This window comes from Anomalospiza imberbis, chromosome 6, assembly GCF_031753505.1.
Source record: "Anomalospiza imberbis isolate Cuckoo-Finch-1a 21T00152 chromosome 6, ASM3175350v1, whole genome shotgun sequence".
In the NCBI taxonomy this organism is placed as follows: Eukaryota; Metazoa; Chordata; class Aves; order Passeriformes; family Viduidae; genus Anomalospiza; species Anomalospiza imberbis.
Window position 1 is genome coordinate 35989899 of NC_089686.1, and position 23331 is coordinate 36013229.

Here is a 23331-nt window from a genome sequence, read left to right on the forward strand (position 1 = left end):
AAGTATGGCAGCCACTAATGGTCCAACCTAGCAGGACTGAGCTAACAGCAACTTGTAGCTGATCTTTTCAGAAAGTACAACCTACAGCCTGCAAGCTCAGCTTTTTACTCCATCTGCACCAACATCATCATTGATAGGGTATAATTTTTATTTTTTTTTAATTTTACAATTTTTCAGTGTTGACAAAATCTCTTTCACTTGGAACTTCATGGTCAAGTATAATTAAGGTAGGTAACACATCCCATTGAGAGAAGGTAAACTGCAATCTTGCCAATGAAAGCAATTGTTTCAGTACAGCTACACACAGTTTTGGGAATCAAATGGTAAAAGCTAAATTAAGTCTGTCTTTGCTTTTCTAGTTTGTGACTTTATTAACACCAACAGCTTTCCCTAATACCATAGTTTTTCTTCTAGGCAGACTTCAGGGACTAAATTTAAAACACATTGCACTGATTACTAAACTGCATTTCACAATTCCCTTTGGATTTTGGCAACATTCTCCCCCAGTTATTAAAGCAAATCTTTCAAACACTTGATCCATTATACTGAGAGTTTCAAAGAAATTGATGTCTGCCTTCATTCAAACAACTAAAGAAGAAAACAGACAAGATTTCTTTAATGCAGATGTAAGAGAACACTTGTATGTGACTGGAATTTGGCATTTTTAATTGTTAACAATTACTAGCCCTTATCTTAGTCCTACTTCATCGGAATATACATTTTTAAGAACACCCAGTTTAACAAAGTAAAGGAAACATGAAACTTCAGCCTCTTCTGTCCTGAACACCTCAACTGCCTTCAAGTGTGAGAGCACAGTAGAAGCTATCATGAATAAATACAACCACTTTCCCCACCTTTCTTGTCCAGTGTGTCTTGGCTACCTGTACAGATTAACTTTCTGTGAAGGACAAACTGCTTCCACAACCAGTTACTCCAAAAGGAAAACCTACTTTCCAAGTCTGCACGTTTTAGACTCAAATTCTACTGATAACTTTACTGTCTCCAGAATTTTTTTTCCAGGAGTGCCAGATATAAGGATGCCAAATACCAAACTGCTTCAGTATGAGCACATTACCCAGTCTCCAGACATACATATTCTTTTCACTACATAGCTATTAGTTTTAAGTTCTATGTTGTGACTGAAAGCTGTACTAAGAATAAGGCAGAAGATTAATACAAAGCTTCTCTAAAGATGAAGACTTCATGTTTGTTTGGTGGCAGTTCTAAAACAATGACTTTTAAAATCATCTTACCCAAAAAGCAAGCCCTTTTCTTAATAGCTGATGTTACTAGTTGCTAAAAGGCTAACCCTTTCTTAGTGTTTCTAACACTCTTTTTGGGGAGCATCAGCTTGCTTTCAGCCTCCTACAGTCAGAACAGAAACACCAAATACCCTCTAGGAATGGTCAATAGGCACTTGTGGTTCACACTGCCATCATCCCAGTAGAGTTGAAGCTCAGGGGACAAACTGGAAATGGCCATTTTTCCATTTCTACTGCTACCAACTGACCCAAGATTCTCTCTTAGCAACCAGAATGAAACTGCCTTTATAGGAAGGATTCCTACAGATAAGTCTTCATTTTTAAGTCTTGTTAGTTGAAGAACATTACCCATTTTCCATCTTAGCCAGCATTTAAGAATTATGTTGTCTGCTTCAGTGGATATATCTTCACTCTCAGTAAAGCAAATGACAGAGGATTTCTGTGTGTTTAGCTGTTTTAACACAAATTCTAATTGTTATAAAAATAATGAACACTACTGAATTTGGAAGCGTGAAAAGCTTCAGTTGACATGACTGAACTAATTGAAAAATGAAATTACAGACTTGTGACTTGTCATAACTGTGAGATCCGCCCCTCACTTTTGTATCCAGAACCGATTTTAAAAGAATCATCGTAGATGTTGTGGCTCCAGAATCCATTAAAAAAAAAAAAAAAAAAAAAGAGACAGAAGCTTTGCAAATCACCTTTATTTAAACAGATAGTCCTCACCATGTACTTAAAACCCCTAATTACTTAATTTCTTATATTTATTTTCTCTCCTTGAAATCCCTTTTGAACACACCCTTTTTTGTCTTCAGGAACTACTGTATTTTTTAACCCCTGAAAATGAAGGAAAAAAAAAAAGATCAAACTTAAAATAAGACCGTGGGAGGAAGAACAGACTTGTTCTACACCTGCCTCACCCAGGATCGCTGCTTTTGTTAACATAGCGTGGGACCTGAGAGCCACGAGGCAGAACCTACCTTGAACAGCAAGAGTTTTAAAGCAGCCTGAGTAATTCTTAGGTGCAGACACCATTATCCCCGTGCTAATAAAACAAGCCACCTCAATGGAAAAGAACCGTGCACTGACTTCTCCAGTACTTCTGAAGTAAGATATCCCCTTGCACAATTTAGTCAGCCTGTAGGTTAGCAATCACTCTGAAACCAGAACCTGATCTTTGAGCTACAGCAGCAAAGGGCAGCAAAGCCCTCCTGAAAACACTCTCAGGATTTAGAAGAATGGTGCTGATCTAAAGGCACAAGAACTGGAAACCATACTCAGGTAAAAGCTTCCTCTTAGGTTCTGCCTGCTTTGAGCAAGCATGCCACATACAGAAAGAAGCAGGAAATGTTGTTTCATCTTCTCAGTATGAAAATGTGCCTTTCCAGACTAAGATCTGTCCTTTCAAGTTTTCCACAAGTTTTAAACTTTCCCACTTAAAGAATAATGGAAAACCAGGTTTGACAAGAAGAAAATTAATTTTATTCCTGATCAAGTTTTATGAAATAAGTAGGAAAAAACCCTTTAAATATCAATTATAAAAAGGTGGACTTCATCCAGACTAGTTCAGAATCAAACATAAGCTGCTCTCCAAAAGCCTTACACAAGTGTTTCCACTAATATGGATTCTCACTTTTAACCCTCAGCTTTTTCCCCACTTCAATTTCTGTTCAACTCTTCACTTTGAAGCAAACCTGTTCATATTTATAGTGAAAAGCTTCTTCTTAGGGAAGCTGCATTGGAACAGTTGCAAAGTCAGAACCTGAAATAATGGCTAGTCAGAATTAAACCACAAAACTAGCTAGACTGAAGGTAACTCAAAGACAATTCATTCTCACTATATAATTTAAGAAAATCAAATTAGTTACATAAGTAATCACTTCAGGAGGGAAGATGTCAGCTAATAACTTGGATTATCAATCACCTTCATTACACTAACATCTCCTTTGTATTAAATACTGCTCAAAGGCATCCACTATTTATAGCTTTCCTCAGGCTCAGACTTCTCTGCAGCTCTCTTCTTTAGTTGTATCTGTAGGACTATCTCCACACCTAACCACAAGTCTCACACTTCATTTCACCCAAGCCACTCTGACACCTGTCAGCAGCACACTAGTGCCCATGTACAAGCTATTTCACAGAGATGAAGGCACCAAGGAAGTTAAAATAAAAAAATAATAAAAAATAACAAGTTCAGAAAACAATGCAAGAGTTGCTTGCCAAATTCAGAAGGAATTTTGATCTTAGGCCCCAGCAAAACAAGGACAAAATACCTGATTCTGTTTTGTTTAGCACAGATTTTAGCCTCTGATTTTAAAAATCTGAATGCCTGTCCATACATATTTATTAATTACTAGAATAACAGAACACCCATTTTTGAAGACATTGTAATACAAATAACCCCTCATTTCTTTAGACATAAAAATAAGCGTTGTCCAACACACACACAGAGCTTATTGGATCAGCTTTAGAACATTAACACACAGGAGACCTGACAACTCCATTTGGCAAAAAGAGTCAAATCACAGCTGTGCCCCAGCAAGCAAGTTGTCAATTTAGTGTCACACATCAGAATGAAGGGAGTAGGGAGAAAAGTACACACTCACGTCTCACAATTGACCATTCCTACTACAGTTTATGCACAACTAACATCCCATTATTAAATTAAAAATAGTATCAAATTTAGAGGCTTTTAAAACAAAGAGTGGGAATAGATTACAGTGTCTAAATGGCAAAAGCATCCAGGCTTTATACTAGCACACACAGTTCTGCATCCACAATAAAACTGAACTGACAACAGTTATGTTGGGAAGTTTGGAGCAAAATTAATTTTAATAAAATCAAACCACACATAAACCCATTAACATTTTTCTAGCTCCGATGTCCACATCACAGAACTAAAAGTGGGAAGCAACATGTTTCAAACCTTGCTATTTTACTGCCTTTTTAAAGTCAGACCTGCACACAGGAAAGTTCAATCACCATTCTTCAGAGAAACAGGAGAATGTAGACTAACAGAGTCAGAAAATTCCATAGAAATGGTAAGGATAAAGTACTAAAGTATAGCTGAATAAACACAGCAGGCATCTTCATCACAAAAGCAGATCAAAGTGTACTTAATATTCAGTTTCTTCTCTCAGCTTATATGGAACATGCAAGTTTACTTCAAAATAACTTCTAAAAACAGTCATTACTTGGCATTTAACATCATGGAGTATTACAGAAAGGTTGGCTGGAGCAGACTGAAATTAAAACATTTCCTCCTACTCAAATAAAGTTTCCTGAGTCTATAATCATGGAGCATTTCGTTCATGGCTAAAATTCTTTAGCTCTTCCATAAATACAAGGTGCTTACCTCCCTAATAACTGGTCAACGCTGATGAATTTTCCAACTTAATTAAACTCACTTATACTTTAGGTTTCCTTTAGAAAGGCTATTTATATTTTTTTTCTAAAAACACTGTATTCTTGGCAGACTTTGGGAACTAACAGCCTGATAATCAGCTACAATGTTCCCAGTCCAGATGTGGGTACCTGGTACTGCTACAGCCTTTTGCTAAGAAAATAAGTTAATGTTTAAAGGTACTGACTTGATGCTTCACTTAGACAGAACACAGTAACGGAGTGACCATGTCACAGCTACTGCTGTAACATGTTAGATACAGTGAAAAGATGGAATTCTACAGATTGTACTAAACAGTTGATGCAAGTGGCTGCACCTGTGCTCCCTGGTGCCTCAGGGTTTCAAGGGAAGAAATACAATGCAGCCTTTCTGAAAGCAAGAGCTGATTACATGAAGACATTTTGGAAACTAACATATAAATGCTTATTTCCATTAGAGCATCAGTGTTAAAAAAAATCAATGCTCAGAGCTCTCTGTAAGAGGTGGCTCCTGAAATAAACAAGATTTTGTAGGTAGACTACATAGACAAAAGCTGCTTCTTCCTTCCCCTGAGAGGCAGAAAGAGCAGTCAGCAAGGGTTTGAGATGAAAACACACATTAAGGGATCACAAGTAATAACCTCCTTCCTCTCACAGCCTAAACTTCGCCATTGCTCAAGGTTCTGTGTAAGTGAAATTCTCTAATGGACCTGCTCATATGCAAGCCCAGCACTTGTTCCCTCTAATCAGGCTGTGCAGTTCACCCCTATCCACATAACACTAACTTACTGCCACTTGACCAAGCAGCCCTTATTTAAAGCAAAAACACATACACCAAGAGTGTTACATCCATACACTAAAGAGGGGAGAAAAAAGTCCCCAAGTCAGTCACCACTAATTCCACCATTCTCACTTCCTTGAGAAGGGGCCCTCACAACTGGGCTAGAAGGCTATGCTTGCCCTTGGCCCAATTCTCTAGTCCACTGCATCCTTTTATTTCTTTTTGTTCAGAATGAGGAACACCTTCAAAGTGATGCTATGAAACAATTTTCCCTCAAAAAAAAGTTGAAACACTGTACTTTTTCAAGGGTAGCTCCTTTTTTGTTTACTGCTTTGTGCAACCTGCCCTCTCAAAACACACAAACAACTTCCTTTGCTCAAAAATCATCAGCATCCTACTGCCAGATGGAAACTGAGCTAGGTTAAATTATCTGTAAATTATTTTCTCTATTCCCTCCACTTGAGAACTTGAATTATGACTCACTCACATTTAAAAGAAGTTTGCAGGAGGTGGCTATGCCAGCCCAACCGCCCAGTGCTCCCCCTGGTTCCCATTCTTCCTTAGCATTTGCCAGACCACTTGAAGCTAATCCAGCTCACCACAGCAGCAGAAAATACCGTGTGCTGGTTTCATTGAATGGTTATGGTATATGAGAAAGTCAATTACAAAAGGCACAGCAGAAGTACACAATGGACAGTGAGAACAGTTCTTCCAGCGGCAGCAGTCAGGTTAAGAATTCATGAGATATCCTGGGTCATCCTTAGACATCCCCACTAGTGTCATTGCCAGGATCAAAACCACTGGTTAGTGAAAAGACTGGCTTGGGAAACACGTTTGAGCTAACAGCTCATCCCCTTGTCTGCTTCTCTGAATGTCATAATCCTGTCTAGAGGCACATGTGTTAGAAGGAATAACCCATTAACCACAGAAATGTTTTAAACTTCCAAGGAGGCATACAACTATAAATCCCAAGGGTTATAAGATAGAAAGTAAGAGGACTTGAATCTAGACTCTGTGTCTTATTTTCTACACTAAGCAGTAAATGCCCTTTCATTTCCATGAGATTCTTCCATGTCTAACTTTCCACCATACACAGAACTAAAACATGATTCACTTGGAGTTTGGCATGGCAAGAACCTAAACGTTAACATGGAAAAAGGTAAGTCTTCTTGATTTAACCACAAATAACCATTCACTGAATACATCTGTAGAACAAAATAAAAATTAAGCCAGATCTCACAAGTCTGCCTTTCACTACTAGAACCTGCATCTTTTACCTTGAAGTTTCTATGGAAAGAGATTAAGGAGAATTGAAAACTACATTAAAAAAAAAAAAAAAAGGAAAAAGGAAAAGAAAACAACAGAGGATCCATGAACCACCTTCCTTCTCAACAAACCTGTGCTGTACCATGAACCATTTTAATTTGCAAAAATAGCAATGAATTTGCAATTTTCTTCAAGATCCTTTATTTCCTGTGTACCACATGAATTCTATTTTGACCAAGTCCTTCACATTGGATTTACTTCACTGATTTCACAAAATCACACAATCTGCTACTGCCCTGCCTCTTCCCATTTCTGATGATCTGAATTTCTGATATTCAGATGTTCCATTAGTCTCAGTTAGAAGAAATGTTCTGCTCCTTCCTTTAAGACCACTATACAGTGATCTAGACTTACTACAAAGTAAAGGTGAATTTTAAGCATGTTAAACTACTCTGATCACCTTTCAGATGAAAGCCAAGTGATATTTCTATACCCAAACAGATGAGACATAAAAACCTTACGTGGATGTGAAGAACCTCCCTAATTGTGCTCTGGACAAGACAGAGTAACAAAATATGTTACAATCTAAACAGTAATCATCCAACACATTTTCCACGCACATGAACTTAAATGATCTCAACTCCTATAGGAAATTATAATATATATAATGTCAGAAATAATATGTATTAATGACAGCCCTCTTGGTTAAGTTCTTTATAAATGTTATTGGGACTAAAGGCCTGTGGGGAGGATATAGGGACATAATTTCCTATCTTCAGAAAAATAAAAACAACTTCTAAATTACATGAAGGAATTAAGACTAAAACCCAGGAACTTCTGTAACCCAGTTCCAAATTTAAAACAGCAGATAATGAAGTCCCCAAAGCAAACACAGAATTATGTCATACCTAATTCAATACAGTAATGCAGCTTGCTTTAACACCTACACATAAACGAGATTGGTCTCCATACACTGCATACCAGGATTACTAGGAGAACATTACCTGGTAAACAGCATACTGAAGCTAAATACCTACTCCTTACTGACACCTAACACATCAGACAAACTGTGTTTGGTTTTAAAAGACGGAAACACGGAATGTGATACTTCTGGGGAAAAAAAACTAAAAAAAAACCCCAAGACCATCCTTGCTACATCCCTAAACTAATCACTGTCTTCAATAACAATGAGGTGCCTAAAAGAAGCAAGAGCTAAGAATTACCAGAATTCAACACACTCATTGCTTAGGTCTCAAGGGCTATTAAGTCCTGAGTAGGAAGGCTGTTCACAGTTCCATGTAAACAGCTTTGCAGAGAAGCAATTCCCAGCATATTTCACACCAGTACCATCCCCAACTTTATGAAATGAGATTACCCCAAAAATTAGGCCTACAGCTTTAAGCCAGTATTGTTTAGAGCCCTGACACCCATACATACCTTATAAATACTGCACCACACAGAAAACTGAGTAAAGTGCAGTATAAACCCATAATTTTTGGTCATGAACTGCGTGAATTATCTATACCTCAAAGTGTATCTGAAATCAAGTCCTGGATGGAAGACAAAATTAAATCTAACGTAAATTTCAAAATGTGACAGCTATAGACATTTTACACCTACCAAAGAACAGCAGTCCTCATGCTTTGAGGGTGATATAATGCAAGACTGGCAGATGCCAGTCCCTTTCCACTGAAGAAACTGGGACAACTCACAGCAGATTGATCTGGTATCTCTGTACAGAACTAGACCGGATGCAGTGTCATCTCTCATACATGAGTCAACATATCATTAGTTATTTCATGATACCAGCTATTTCAGCTGCAACTAATCAGTTTTTAAACATGTGATGTGTCCCACAGCAAAGATGCATATTAGAAAGTTGAAAGACTGTCTCTGAAAGAGGACAAGAAGCTCATGCAGCATTTACCTAGACTAAACACTGAAACAGTGAGCTGAACAATAAGCAATCATTTCCAGTGTAAAAGCCACATAAGATTTAAGCAAGCATGTTTGTTTATTTCTAAATGTAACTGGAGCCAGAGGCAATGTGTGAAGGGGAACAAAAAAAAAAAAAACAGTCCTCTGTAAGATAAATATTTCCTATTCTTTGTAGAAAAGATTTTGGGACTACTCTTCTTTTCCATAAGGTAACATTAACATTAGCAAGATAAACTGTGTCTTCTTGATTAGCACATTAATCTTTTTAGCATTTGCCTACACTCTGCCCATACCAGTCAGTTCCATTTCTCACTTGATCTGACGCCATGAAAAATAAAGACATCAATTTAGTCACCCCTCTTTACTTGTGCTCAGATGGCTGCACAGCCTTTACTTGCAGAAACCCCAACTTCTATGGCCATTATGGAAAGGACGGAACTAATTCAGGCTGCTAGACTGTGATGCGCTATGTGAGGAGCAAGAAAGAGCCAAGGCAGTGAGTAGGACCCAGTTGGTTTAAACAAAATCTTGGTATCTGCTAGAAGCAGACAACAAAACGTGACAGTACCTGGAGATGTTCTGTCACTGATGGATCTGAGATGTGCTCCCATCTCTGTAACAAAATGATCAGCAGCTTACAGCTCAGATAATTGGACCTACAGACGCTTCTCTACTGAAAAAGGACAGAGCCATCACTACTTGTGTCACAGAAATCACTTATGCACCTACAAGAAACTGCAGGGAAGAGCTCCTGAATGCATAATCTTCATCTCAGCTGGGATCTTTGGAGGGTGAGGGAGGCAGGTGGGCAGAACCATTTCCAAAATGTACTACATCATGGTTACATTATCCGGCACTGGATCCATGTCACTTCCATTTAGCAACAGCACACCCCCTCTGTTTGTCCTCTCTGACCCGAAGCTCCAGGGTGCTTGAAGAAGTGAAAATGGGCTGATCCTGCTGAAAACAAACCTGGAAAAAGGAAATAATTTATTCAATTCAAGAACAGAATATACAATCAGACAGTCCTGGGACACTGAACAGCAATTCAGAAGTGAAAGAAGTTTAGCTGTCATCAGGCACAACTGGAGATAAATCATGATCCAGCATCTCAGAAAATTCCAGGACACATCACATCCCAAAAAACTTTCTTACCTCTGAATACACAATTTGGTTTTTTAAATTTTTTTTGGCCTGAAATGCAGGAGAGGAAAGAGAGCAATACACTATCAAATCAACCAAATTCCTGCAAGTGAAAGAAAGTTGGAAACAGGAGAAGGCAAGCCATTTTGTGGAAAACTTTTTCTTTTCCCCAACCAAGTTGTTATATTCATTCGTAGCAAAACACTGCTATGAATGAATAGCAGTGGGGAAAGGAAAGAAACCCCCAAAAGGCCACTCTATCAGTAGGTATGTGCTAAAATACAAAAAGCAAAACCAGCACCACAGCCACTGAATCCTGTAAAGTCTGGTTTATGTAAGACCTTAAATTAGACAATCTAATTCTCATACTCAGATTTTCAGACTGGGTTAGGGAATTTGATGCATCAGTGATGTACATTTCAACCCGAAATGTGATGACTCAACATAAATACAGACTCTGCACTGATCAGAACTACAAGGAAGAAATTGCACAGGAACCCCAGCCCAGTCCAAAGCCCTAAACCTTGACTAGTACTACACTAATGATGGGTAAATTCTTTCTCAGACTTTTTAGATCAGATTAAGCCTCACAGGCTTTTTGGAAACAGTGTCACATCTCAATCTTTTAAATCAAAAACAGTCAGCAGAAATACCATGTTAAGCAGACTCTGACAATAAAATAGCCAGCCTTAAAAAAAAATTATATGCTAAAGGCATAGTAATAGTAAAACACAGGAAAACGTTGGAGAATTCATCTGACCCACAGCTGAGCCATAAGGAAGCCACAACCCTCAAAGCATGACCTATAGAGCTCTATAGTCCTACAGTTACAGCCACCTGTACAAATCAAATTAATAACAAGTGTCTTTTTGTAATGAAAAAGTACCTACTGCTTTTTCCCCCACAGAATTTAGATTATTAATTTGAGTAAGAAACAAGTATTAGAGAGAAAAAAAAAAAAAACAGCAATTAAGTTTCATAAGACTATGGTACTCAGCTCCTTGCTTCATGGGAACTGGTCTTGTGCTACTGAGTTCCAGAAAAAAAACACCCAAGAACAAAATTAGAAGTTTGCTGTTAAACACATTTGGAAGGCAAGAACACGCTTTTCCCTTATACTGTGGGAAAATATAAACCCAACACTTTTATCATTAGTTACTAAACAAAAGCTAGACCCAGCCTATATTAATTGTCAACCAAGTTTCTATTTGTGTCATTCCTCCATATGGGGAACAAATTCCTTCACATGTCTCCACAGATTTTTACTACAGCAGTTGATGAATTAATGCCTTTATAAAAAGACTATCCTCACTCAAAATCTTAAGGCAACGCACAAAGATATCGGCTAACTAAAGATCCAAGCATTTACGAGCCACTCGGCACTACAAGGCACACTGAATAACAAGGAGAGTTTGGCTCTCATATGCTCAGTGGTGCCCATCAGCAAACTGCACAGCATTGGAAATGCCAAGGTATCTCCAGTCCTGGTGGATTACAGAAACAAGCTTCTTTAACAGTCTAAAATCCATCCACCACTGAGAGTAGAGCCTCAAAAGAGGCTTGAATTGCATTAATGAAGTTGACACAACATAAAAAGAAGGAAAGAGAGATCATTGATGTTTGGAGTTTTTGCCCCAGAAAAATAAACTGATTAAGAGTGGTCACATCCAAACTTAGAACAGCTAGCACGCAGTAAGAGTGGCTCTGGCCAAGTACATGTTTTTTCTTAGTCTCAGTAACACTTGTAGCTCTTAGATCAGTGAACAAGCCCAGGCCAATGACCAAGTACACACCTACAGAAAGCAGTTCTGAAGAATAAACTCTCTAGGGATACCACAGTACTGCTTATAATCCAGTTCACCAGGAAGTTCCAGTCTGTTGTTTCCCAGAAAAGGAAAGGTAATCAGAAAAAGATTCCAAACAGTTTGGTCCAAGTCTTAATACACTGTACTTGAAACCACAGTTTCACTTAGAAAGGTAACAACTTTGGCTCTGACTTCACTATCAAAGCCCACCAGCAAAATCTCAAAAATCCTACAGACCCAGTACTCAAAGAAGCCAAGAGCTTGTTTCAGATCCCCAGACTCTGAAATTAATGGCTTTGTATTTTCCTCAAGAGCACCTTTACATTTTGGCATACGTATTCCTTTTAAGCAGTTTCTCACACACAAATGAATTTGTCCTGACACACTTACAGTCACAACTCCGCTGAAACAAAAGTTACCGTACAGAAACATCTTAAAGCCATCATATCTGGTAATCACTGCTACAGAACACCAGGATTCCACAATTACTAGGTAAGACAAATACCAAACAAAGCAATTCACATTTTCAGAGCTATCTCCTAACTACATACTTCAAAGGAGTCTGGATGAATGTCTAACTACAGCTACATATGACATGATGCCATTTATACGTCCAAACTAGTATCTGCCAGTTGCAAGTCTTGCTCAATAAAAATGAAGGAAAATAAAAAAGAAACAAGAAAAAAACAAAAACCACATCCTGCACAGCAGAAGAGTCTCCCTGATCTTGCTTATTATTAAAATTTTGTCCTTTCTGATGCAACATCTGCTTTAACCATACACCATAAAGAACATGAGTTCAAAATGAGCATTTGATGGATCCCACCCTTAGGATGAGAACAAATCCCTTTCCACACAGCTGTGTCAGTCTGAGATTACTGCGCTGAGCACATCCCTAGTTCTGCATCCTCTGCTCATTACTGTTACCACCCACATCAACATGCCAGCAGAGAGAAATGGAAGAATACTCTCCAATTTATTGTGATTTTTACCTGCCAAGCCAGCTTGAAACACTTTGCTATAGGTCCTTGTTAACCCAGGTCATGCTGATGGAAATGTATGGTTCCAGAAAAGCTCAAAGAAACTTCAATCAGAGCCGCATCTCCAACCCCACTTCAACCTAAGTCCCATTTCCACTCCCTAACCTGGATTATCAGCCAGTTCAGATATATGATCCAGCCAATATTCAAAAAAACAAAAAAAAAAAAAAAAAAGCAATTAACCACCTGATTAACTCCCTGACTTCACTTAACTCACAGCCCCAAAGGTCTCCTTGCCAGCAGCTGAAGATGCACAGTCAATAAGGAGACACGACCACCACAGCTTCAGTTTAAGCTGCCAAGTCTATTGACAAGGCAGAACTATCAGGCAAAACTAAAATCGAGCTGCTTCAGCAAAGAGTGGTCACAGCCTCCTCCTCCTCCTATGCAAGCAATAACATTTGTATAGCCATAAAGTCAGCTCAGACAGTTGATCCAACTGAAGCTTAACATTTTTCTGTACAGCCATTTTCAGCTGGATCAGCAAAGAAAGACTAACAGGGGAAAACAGATCCTTTTGGTGAAAGCATTGGCAGAAAAATCAAAGCTGCTCTGGTGGTAATTCAATAATATGACTGTAGAGGACATGTTAAGTCTTTGCCTGATTGAATTTATGTTTGGTATTCTGCAGGAAAAGAAAGGCAATATGCTCCAATTTCACTTATTAATATTTTGAGATCAATTGAGACTTAACAAGAAATTTGTAATTTTAATATATGTTCACTAATCAAAGCAAACTCCAAAAACAAGATTAAGAACAAGATTTCACATTAGTTTAAACCAAGCTTGCTTGATAAGCTGGCAAAACAAATAAAAATACAAGTAAACATTGACCCCTCTCCTAAAGAAAGAACAAAGTCAGCAGAGTGTCAGACAAGTAGATGAGTGCAGTAAGTAGGATACAACTAATTCCAAAGTCACCAATTAGACCAGCTTTGGCTGCCAGTCTCTTACTTGACAGTTTCTGTAAAACATCTTTTCCAGAGTACAAAAGAATAAATTTCTATAGCATTAGAGTGATTTTTTCCCAATGCTATGCAGTTCCATCAATATTACTAGTGGAATAAAACCAGCTATAGGCAGAATTCAAGACATACTTCACAGTGCTGTAATAGGCTCTCACAAACACACAATAAAAAATCTACTACAGTATGTTTTCCCCAATAGCTTCTATTCCTGGGGAAGGAAGAACTTTTACAAAGACTCTCAGTACCATTTCAGAAAGTTTTTAATCCATCATACCCATTATGGTAGGAAAGAAAATACTTACAGATCATTCCGACACCAAGCAGCTTTATCGAACTACAAAATGTAAGATTTAGAAGTCTGGCAAGTTTTAAGAGCCCAGTGTGGCTTGTTGGTTTAGGTTTTTTTCTTCCCAAATGCATAATGCTGTCAAACTACTAACAAAAACTCAGAAGGTTTCACAACACTACGTGAGAAGATAAACAAACTTGTCTGCTCTGTCTAGTTTACATGCACCTTCAGTTTCCACATATTTAAGCTAAATAATAAATGCAGGAAAGTAATTCCAAGGATGAAAAAAAAAAATTCTACTAGTAAGGATTTAAATGGTTCATTTGAATTGCATTTTGCATGTATACCTTAGAAAAAAAATATTTTATGTGTTAGGTTTAGAGTTCTGTAAATGTGAATTTTCACTGAGGCTTAAAACCAACACTATATGCAATTACAGATTAAAAACCCTTTACTGTAGGATAACTCGGGGTACCAAGACTCCTAAAATCACAGGCAAGGATGAACACATCTGAAATTCATTGTTTTGGACTTTGTTCACATCCTTATTTCTTCTGTAAGACTTTTGTTAAGGGGAAAAAAACAGCACTTCCACAGACAATTGCCAAGAGATGAAGAAATGGAAAACACTCACTGAACAGAAAAACAATCTCTTTCTCTATGGTAACTATTAACTTCTGCATAATCATAAAGACCATTTTAGCAGTAATCATAGATCAATAAGTCAAATAGAACTGAGTCAGAAATCCATTTAAATATTTACATTTTTTGTTACAAGTCATACCTAGAGTATTACTGTAGCCAAAGAGAATGACTGTGCCTTCCATTTTATTCACTCTCCTCATTCAGGAGCCTATCTCGATATGCAGAATGATCAAAAATACGAAACGAGAGCAAAACAAAATCCCTTAAATTGTAGAAATATACATTGTTGACAACTATAAGCTTCTCCTACTCCGGCCAGCTGAATTAGGAAATATTGACAACAACACAGAAAACACAGCAGCACACTGAAAAGCTCCCTTATCATTTCATAAACCATTAATGAGCATGTTATATAAATCTACTGGACCGAAGGAGTTGTAGATCAGAGCTGCTGCAAGACATTAACTCTACTGTGAGGGATACATTATTTCATTCTTGAAGACTGCTCATCTCCCTGTGCGCAATAAAAGGAGTTAAGGGCACTCCGAACTGCATTTTAACCCGTCGGGACCGACCGAGCACGGAGCGGGGCGATGCTCCCCGGGCCCACCGCAGCCCCCGGCCCGCACGCTGTTGCTCATCCATCCCTCCAGCGCCCGCAGGACGGGCCGAACCCGGCCGGCTGTTCCTTTGTGCAGCCTGGCGAGCTGCTGCACACGCACTGAGGCACCGGCCAAGCCACGAACCGGGTGAAAAGAGACGAGCCCCGCTGCTCACGGGGGCCCTTTCCCCTACAACTCCCGCTGCCAGACTGGGTCGTCAGCACCATCGCCCAAAAGCCTCGTCCCGACGCCTCCCGAACTTCACAGCGCCCCAGCCCCAGCTGAGACGGGGCAGCGGGTTTCGGGAAAGCCCCTACTTCCCGGAGCCCCCACTCGCTCCCACGGCTACGCAGGGGCGGCAGGCGATACAAAGCGCCCGGGAGCGGCCGCGCCGGAGGGACCCTCTGACGGAAACCTGGCCGGGATTCAAGGCCTAGAGGAGACCGCAGGCACAGGAGGCAGCCCCGGGAGAATCCCACGAAGCGGCGCCGCCCGGGGGGTCGCTTCCTCGGGCCAGCGGCTCGGTGCTCCCCGCAGGGCCCTTCAGTGCCGCGGCCGCCCCCCGCAGGCTCCACCTGCGCCGGGCCCCCGCTCCACCGCACCGCGGGGATCGCGCCCCACCCCACCGCCCCCCGCCGGGGCGGGGACCGGAGGGTACCCCCACATCGCCCCCCGCCTCCGCACGCACTCTCCCGGAGTACCCCTGCCCCCCCTCATCCCCTCCGGCCCCTCAAGCTTCCCCCACCTCCGGCTCCCCCCCCCGCCGCCGGACCCACCCGCGCCCCGCGGGGTTTGGCCCCGTCGCGCCCCGCCTGCGGCTCCGGCCACCGGCCGCCGCTGCGAAGGCCCTTCCCCGCACCGCGGCCCGGCCGTGCTCACCTGCTACCCGCAGCCGCCTCCCTCCGGCGCCTCCTCCGCCGCCCGTCGCCACCGAGCAGCGCCGCCGCCGCCGCCGCCGCTCCGCCCCCGCCCCCCGGCCGCCGCTCCCGCCCACACCGCCAGCCACGCCTACCCCAGCGGCCCATTGGCCACGCGCCCCGAAGTCCGGCCTTTGGATTGGTGTGAGGAGCCGCCCGTCAAAGCCTTGGCCCCGCCCATCCCCGCCCCACAGGTCCCGGGTGGTTTATTCACGCCGGGGCTTTGGCGCCCCCAATCTCTCGCTCTCGGTTCCGATTGGCTGACGCGGTGGGGACAGCGGGCCAGGATTGGCTGCCCGGGGTGCCACTGCGGCGCTGCGCCCGCCCCCCCGGGGCTCGGCTGCGCGGCGCGGCGGGAAGGCGGCGGTCGCTGCCGGGCCGGACTCGGGGCCGGGCATCGCCCGGACCTCGGGGACCCCCTCGGCCCCGGGGGACCCGCTGAGGCGCTAAGGGGCGATGCGCCTTCCACCGCCCGACTGCGGTTCGGTTCAGCTGTGGTTCTTATCTCCTCACGGCTGCGGCGGTGGTGGCACCAGGAGGAGGGCTCCCGCAGCCCCATTGCCACCTCGGTTACCCCCCCGATAAACCACATGTGGTGACTGACACCTCCCGGGGGGCTGCAGTGAGACGTGCTGCTAATGCCAGCTCTCCAGAAACCGTGATGCCCTACATCAGCCAGAGGCCAGGCTTGCACGAAAATCGCGAGCAGGCTCCTTTATCATCCACGACTGAGACTGAGAACCACTGTATTCTCAGGATATCCTCCTTTCGACCCCAGAAACACTAGCATGCCTCCATTTTAGCAGTGCAGACAGTAGCAGGTGCTGAATTCAGCAGGGAGGCTGCGCTTCAAAGGGAAGTTACCCAGGGGAAGGGAATCCTCTGGGAGCAGCACCCTTGCGACTGCACACACGGGGCTTGGCCTGAACACGTTAACCAGAACGCGTATTTCCAACAGCTGCCTCCTCTCACCAGACTTTCAAGCAGCTGCTTCATCCAAAATGCAAGCCAGAATGATTCCTGGTGCATTCAGCTGAAAAAAAAAAAATCGAAATGCAAAGATTAAAAGATTATGTGATGTTTCTCTTCATTATTATATTCTCCCTGCATACACCATCCCCCTTATTCCTCTCTGCTTCTGAATCAAGCAAAGAAACAGAACAACAAAGAACACGGGCCATAATGTTGGCTGGTAAACATCAAGAAAACAAAGCAACTGAAATCACTGGGAATTTCAGAGCATCGTGTGCAAAAATAATTTACCAAGTTTATACAGGAAGTGCTCAGGCAGAAGTATGAGTATGACACTGACTCAGTTTCAGACTGATGCTCTGACCCCCAAGTCATCTCTTGTTCATAAATTAAACTGAGAAGATGCAAGGATTCTCCTTACATCTTTTTGCATATCCCTTTGCTTTCCAAGGAAAGCAAAATCAAGGCAGAGAGCTGCCTTCCCTCTCAAATATTCAAAAATTGCTGGAGGATAAGACATTTCTACCAGTCCTAAGTTTTCTTCTGATTTTATGAAAACATTCCTGACTTAACAAAGCTCTTAAAATGCTGCATTCCCAGTACCTTCAGCGTAACACTTCATCTTATTCACAGTCTCTGGATTTCTGACAGAAATTTTTGTAAAGCATGGTGCTCTTTATTTCTTAAGAAAATTGAATTCCAAATTAACAACTCCCATATTATCGAGAAGCTCTGCTTCCAAATGAAAAGTATAAAGGAAAAGGCCAGGACATGCTATTGTAAATAAAATCTAATGTATGCTTCAGCTATTTATAGCTTTTACAAATATTTATTAGATAGCTAAATTCATTTGTTGCCATTACTGCTTCTCTGCTCAGCTAATAACTTGAGCTCCCAGTATGGTCGTTGTTGGCTGAAGGGAAAGGGGGCTGTGCTGGGAAAGGAAAGGAAGATGACCCTAGAGGTCACTTAGCTGGACACACTGAGCATCCAGCATAGCGAGCTGCACCTTCACTGTGCTGCGCTGCGGGTCCAAGGCACCTTCTGGGTTGAGTGTGTTGTCTTCCCACAGCATTTCCATGGGAGAGGGGGAAAGTACTTTTCCAAGGTCTGACACTGGAAGCAATGCTTCAAATGCTTTGATCTTCATGGATAACAAAGAAATGCAAGATACTTCGTAGCATTCACCAGAAACCAAACCAAATTTGCCCCTTATCACCTTTTCTTTAAGACTGGGAACCTTTTCTTTAAGACCAAACCCAATTTGCCCCTTATCACCTTTTCTTTAATCCTGTGTAATACACAGGATTAATGGACTTGACTGTCCCTGTCATGCCCACTGACTCCTGTCAGCTGTGCCTTTCTAGCCAAGATCCTTCCTGGACTCAGTGGGATAGCAGGAGAGGATGCTATTCCCTAAGGACCTGAGAATATATTACACACACATTCATGACAATGCAAACTCCTTTATCCCCACTGCAGATACCCGGAGGCTTAACATCATTCTACCTATTGGTTATCTAAAATAATGTCAGTGATTAAATCTCCCTTCTCTAATCACTCCATAATGTAATCCCTTCTAGGAACAAGCCATACCACTATAAATACTACCATATATGCATTTTTATGCTCACAAAGAGGAATTCCATCTATTCTGCAGGATATATAAAACAATAGGAGCTTTTGTGTCTGAATGAGCACTGGAAATGTTCAAAAATATTTCTATAAGGTGCCATATTGGCTAGCAGCAATACATATCTACTATGGGAAGCAAATCAGCAATTACTACAGGGGCTTTCTCCTGTCATGCTCTGAGCAGACCTGAACCAATATGGTTGCTAAACCAAGGCATTCTGTTTGCACAGGATTTTCATCTTGGTAGTGCTGCATCTGAGGTGAGCAAGCAATTTCAGAGTACTTCAGAAAAACTTCAATATAGGAAACAAAAGGTAAAGTCTTTTTGCAAGTCTTCTGACTAGGAGAAGCTTACAGGAGAAGCAAATGTTGAAAAGGGTTGCCCTATGCTGGCACAGTGATATATTAATCTTTAAATAGTGGGCATAAATGTATTTAATGAGCAAAGCTGTGCAGTTGCCATCATTAGTACAGAAAGGATATGAGGAGCAAGAATCCTTTAAAACCTGTCTCCCATGGAAAAGCATCAGCCAAACAGTTTGTCAAGAGCCATGGTCTGGGCATATCAAAAGGATATTCTCTAGCACAAGATTTATGCAGGAAGAGTTTGACTGTACTTTCTACCTTGATTCTTTAGATGTGATTAATCCCACAAGAGAAGTATTTCATTCAGGTTCGCTTTGCCTTCATTTTAGGATGGGGATTTTCTCCTTATGGCCATTTCGTTCTCTCCTTCTGCTGGAGCCTTGAAGTCTGGAGCTTTGTATTTAATCACTGCCGATGGAGTCACTGCAGATGGTATCTGCTCAATGCAACCAAATGCTAGATGGCATCTAATAAAAGCACAAAACCCCTCATAAAATTATTTCAAAATTTGAAAGTACACATGCCCAGTCAGGGGGGTCAGTAAACTCAGTCAAGGGTCCTACTTAATTACATTATTTTAATTCAGCTTTAATTCTAATGTATTTGCTTTAGTGTCACATGGTACAAAAGAAAATGTCTGTGCTTCCAAATCCCTCCAAAATGATAATTTCACAGGGAGGACAGGACCTTCTAATTATGATTTTTACAAATGTGCTTTAATTTGGCTGTTCCATGGCAGGGAAAGCTTCTTTTCTCAGTAGGGCTCCTTGTAAAAGATAACCAGGATTAAAGACCACAACCAGTCACTGAATAAGAAAATCCTCGAGAAGAGAGAAACAGCTGGAGGGAGGCCAAAGCTGCTGCCAAAAGATGCTTCAGTGAGTGAGTGCATTCACTCTGATGAGGGAAGCCAGAGGATAGCTCTTGAGAAACAGTTCCTGAATTAGCTTTCAGTCTTGTTATCTGGCAGTGAACTTTATAGATTTCACAACGAGCAGCAGGCTTCACAATCCAGCTGAGTGTCCTTCCAGTGATGACATAGTGGATGTAGCTATGAGACAGATTGTCAGCTAAGCAAACCTGTTAGTGAAGGCTTGAAATGCTCTTTATCCTTACAAGGTATTAGTTTTGGCATGAGAACAAAACTGATGGTGCAAAAGGAAGGTCGCCAGCAAAGTAATAATGAGAAGAAAGATTAAGCTGGGCTTAACTTTCTAATAGTGACTGGTTTACATTAATGGTTTGCCGGGAACACAGAGAAACAACTGTTTCACGGTGAACAACAGAGTATCTAATACACAGAAATCTGCAAAGAATTTTGCCCTTTCCACTCATTAGTGAAGACTGCTCAGCTTTGCAGGGTCAGGCCTTACCCAAACTCCTCTTTAAATCTGAGATTTCAATTATTTGAATGACATAAGGTTAAAATATCAAATGAACCCTACATCTCTTTAAGGTGCCATTTACTTACTTATTTTGAAGTCACTTGTGACTCTCTAATAGGTTGTACTCACCACATTTATATGTCCTCTTAAATAAAACATGTGTGGCTCCTGGCAATGCAGCTTATATGTTCATAAAATCCAAGTAATTTTGTGCTAAATTCTAATTAAGAAATTTAATTGAGCCTCCAGTTGCTACTCTGTCTGTGTAAGCAGCAGCTAGGGATGACCTAATCATTCAGAGATCTGTATTACTTTCCTGTTGTTTATTTAAAGAACTGTACATGACACATATTTCTTTAGAGAAATTCCCATGAAATATTGGACAATGAATGCAAAGAGCATGTAAACCTTGTGGCTACTCCTAAACAACCATCTGAGTACTCTGTAAGTGATACTGAAGCCCTTTCTTTTTGCCCTAGGTCAAAACCCTTTCTTGTGTTGCACAAAAAAATAGCAACATTCTTTATTTTCTCAAAAGCATTTATTATTAGAAAGACTAAATTGTCAAAATAAATGTTTTCTTGTTATAGAGATTTAACCACTATTATTGTCCACTGTGTCCTTTGCTCAAAGACTTTGTTATACATCATAAAAAATCCAGTGTCAATCAACTGTCTCTCAGCAGTAGAAAGTGATATCCCTATGAAGATCAGGGCCCTCAAATGAGACTTTGAACCCCCTGTACTGGTAAACATCCAAAACAGCTTTGCTGCTGTCATTACAGATATCCTGGTGTAACTCAGGTCAGGCTCTGTGCACAGTGCCCAGCTTCTTCTCAGAAGGATCAGTTGCACTGCAGTAAATTAAGCAGTAACACAAATAACAATCCAGATGCCCAGGTTTTTCAAAGGTCTGTCCTCTCCCAAGCCTGTTTAGCCATGCTTACGTATAATTAAAGCCTACAATGGCCTAACTTCTACCATATTTCAAGCGCTTGCATCTCAATTTTGTTAAGCGTCCAGTTCAGTTGAAATGGTTTTAGCTGATAATTCCAGTGAGCAGGGTTTAACCTTGGGGAAACAAAGAGTGGGTTGAAGTAGAGTTCGTCCTTCCCTTCCCTTCTCCTCCAGTCTACACATGCACGCACAGGCTGCTTGCGCTCCCCTCTCGCCGCAAGCCCCACCCCGCGGTCACCTTGGCAGGCAGATGCGGTGTTCCCCGGGCGCGTTCCGCAGAGCGGGGGTGCAGAGCGCTGGTCGGCCTCTGCCACCTGCTGGCAAGGCCAGAAATGGTCCAGGCGTGAAATCGGAGGCTGAAGTGCTGCCTGTGCACGCCTAAAATCCCTCTCCATTAACTAAAACCATCGTGGCAAAAACAGGACAGTCTTCTACTGCCGCTGCTCTTCACGCAGCTTTGGCTGCGAAGGCTATGCCCGAAGAACTCTGTCAGAAAATACCTCCAAAATTAAAATAGTTGTTCTTGCACACATACAAAAAAGGCCTTCATTGCTTAGAGCATATTGGCGTTCTCTGAGACTGATTTGTTTTGTTTTTAAGGCAATTCAAATGACCTTAAACCTTTGAGATATCTGCATCTATTCTAGAATTGAGTCTTAACAGCTGAACTTATCCTCATTAGGCCTAACTAATTTCTGCTTCTGAATTGTGGAAAAATTGAAGTGTAGGTCTGGGTTGAAACCTGGCAAAAGGTGAAAATTCTCTTTTCAGCTTTATATCCTATGCCTGATACACTAAGTAGCCCACACAGCAAATCTGCACATGCCTTGTGAGGGTTAGCTGTTTAACATATTGTGTGCAGCTGATATTCGTAGCTGTGAGAGGTTAATAACAGCCTGTGAACCAGAGGGTTCCTGGGCACACTTGGGTAATTGCTGCAGTTAAATGCTTTAGACTCACAGCAGCCTCTGGAGAGGAAATTCTCATGCAAAATTCATTCCCACGAATTACTGCAGTTCATCAAAGATTCTTCTCACAAAAGTACTGCATAGTGAATTTCTTCAACTGAAGCTTGTTCTTGGTCAGAAGCATAGTCTGCCAATACAAACCCCTACAGTTTTTCACCTTAGCCTCTCGCAGAGTCTTCTTCTACCCCTCTAGCAAAGCTTCCTACGCTGAAGCTGCAGCCTCTGGAAGCACAGAGCAGCCCTCAGGCGGCCCAGCAGCACTAAGGTTGGCCTTCGGGGAAGCCTCCGAGAGAAATGGGGAGGAAACAAAGGTCTGCTCAGGTTATTAGACAGTGAGTGGATTTGGGAAAAAAAAAATAAAATAAACAAAAAAAAACCCCAAACACTCTGTGACATGGCAGTCTTTTGGGTTTTTGGGATTCTTTTGAGATGACAGCCTTTCAGCTGCCATCACCATCAGAAGCACAAGAAAAGGGATGGGGGGATGGCACACAAGAATTGGTTCCATTCAATTTGGGTTTCTATTCCTTGTGCAACACGACCTTATGAAATAAGTGTTACCTCATCTAGATTCATTAGGTTGCAAAGTAATTCCAGGCTGTCTAAAAGCATATCCTTACGGTACGCCTTCAGGAAAAAAAAACCCCAAAAAAAACCAAACCAAACCAAAACAAAAAAACAAAAAAACAAAAAAAAAAAAAAAAAAAAAAAAACCAAAAACAAAAACAAAAACAAAAACAAAAAAAAACCACTTTCTGAACGTGCTTAGAGCGTACTTCCAGAACGAAGCTTCCCAGACAGGGAACAGACCTGCATCGTACCAAGAGGAATCGCTTCTCGTTTTCTTCCGCGGGGCGGGGGAAGCAAATGCACCCAGCATATTTTAAGCGGCGGTGATGACAAAAGACAAGACATTCTGGCGCACGCTGCACCACACATCCTTCCGGCGGCAGACGCGCGGGCTCCATCCCGTGCCCGGGGCGCTCCCGGCGGAAGCGGCGGCGCGGCG

General features: G+C 41.7%; 1 protein-coding gene across 13 annotated transcripts in view; it reads right to left on the minus strand.

Moving 5' to 3' along the window:
- Positions 1–16133, minus strand: part of NUMB (NUMB endocytic adaptor protein) — an 89919-nt gene extending 73786 nt beyond the window's left edge. For 11 of the 13 annotated variants that reach the window (XM_068193347.1, XM_068193342.1, XM_068193346.1 and 8 more), the window contains exon 1: positions 16003–16133. The gene's annotated coding sequence lies outside the window, so the exon portion shown is untranslated. Of the gene's footprint in view, positions 1–15267; positions 15289–15567; positions 15591–16002 lie in introns of those variants that run through there. The other 2 variants (XM_068193336.1, XM_068193338.1) reach the window with 2 other exon arrangements.
- Between the last annotated feature and the right edge of the window lie 7198 nt (positions 16134–23331).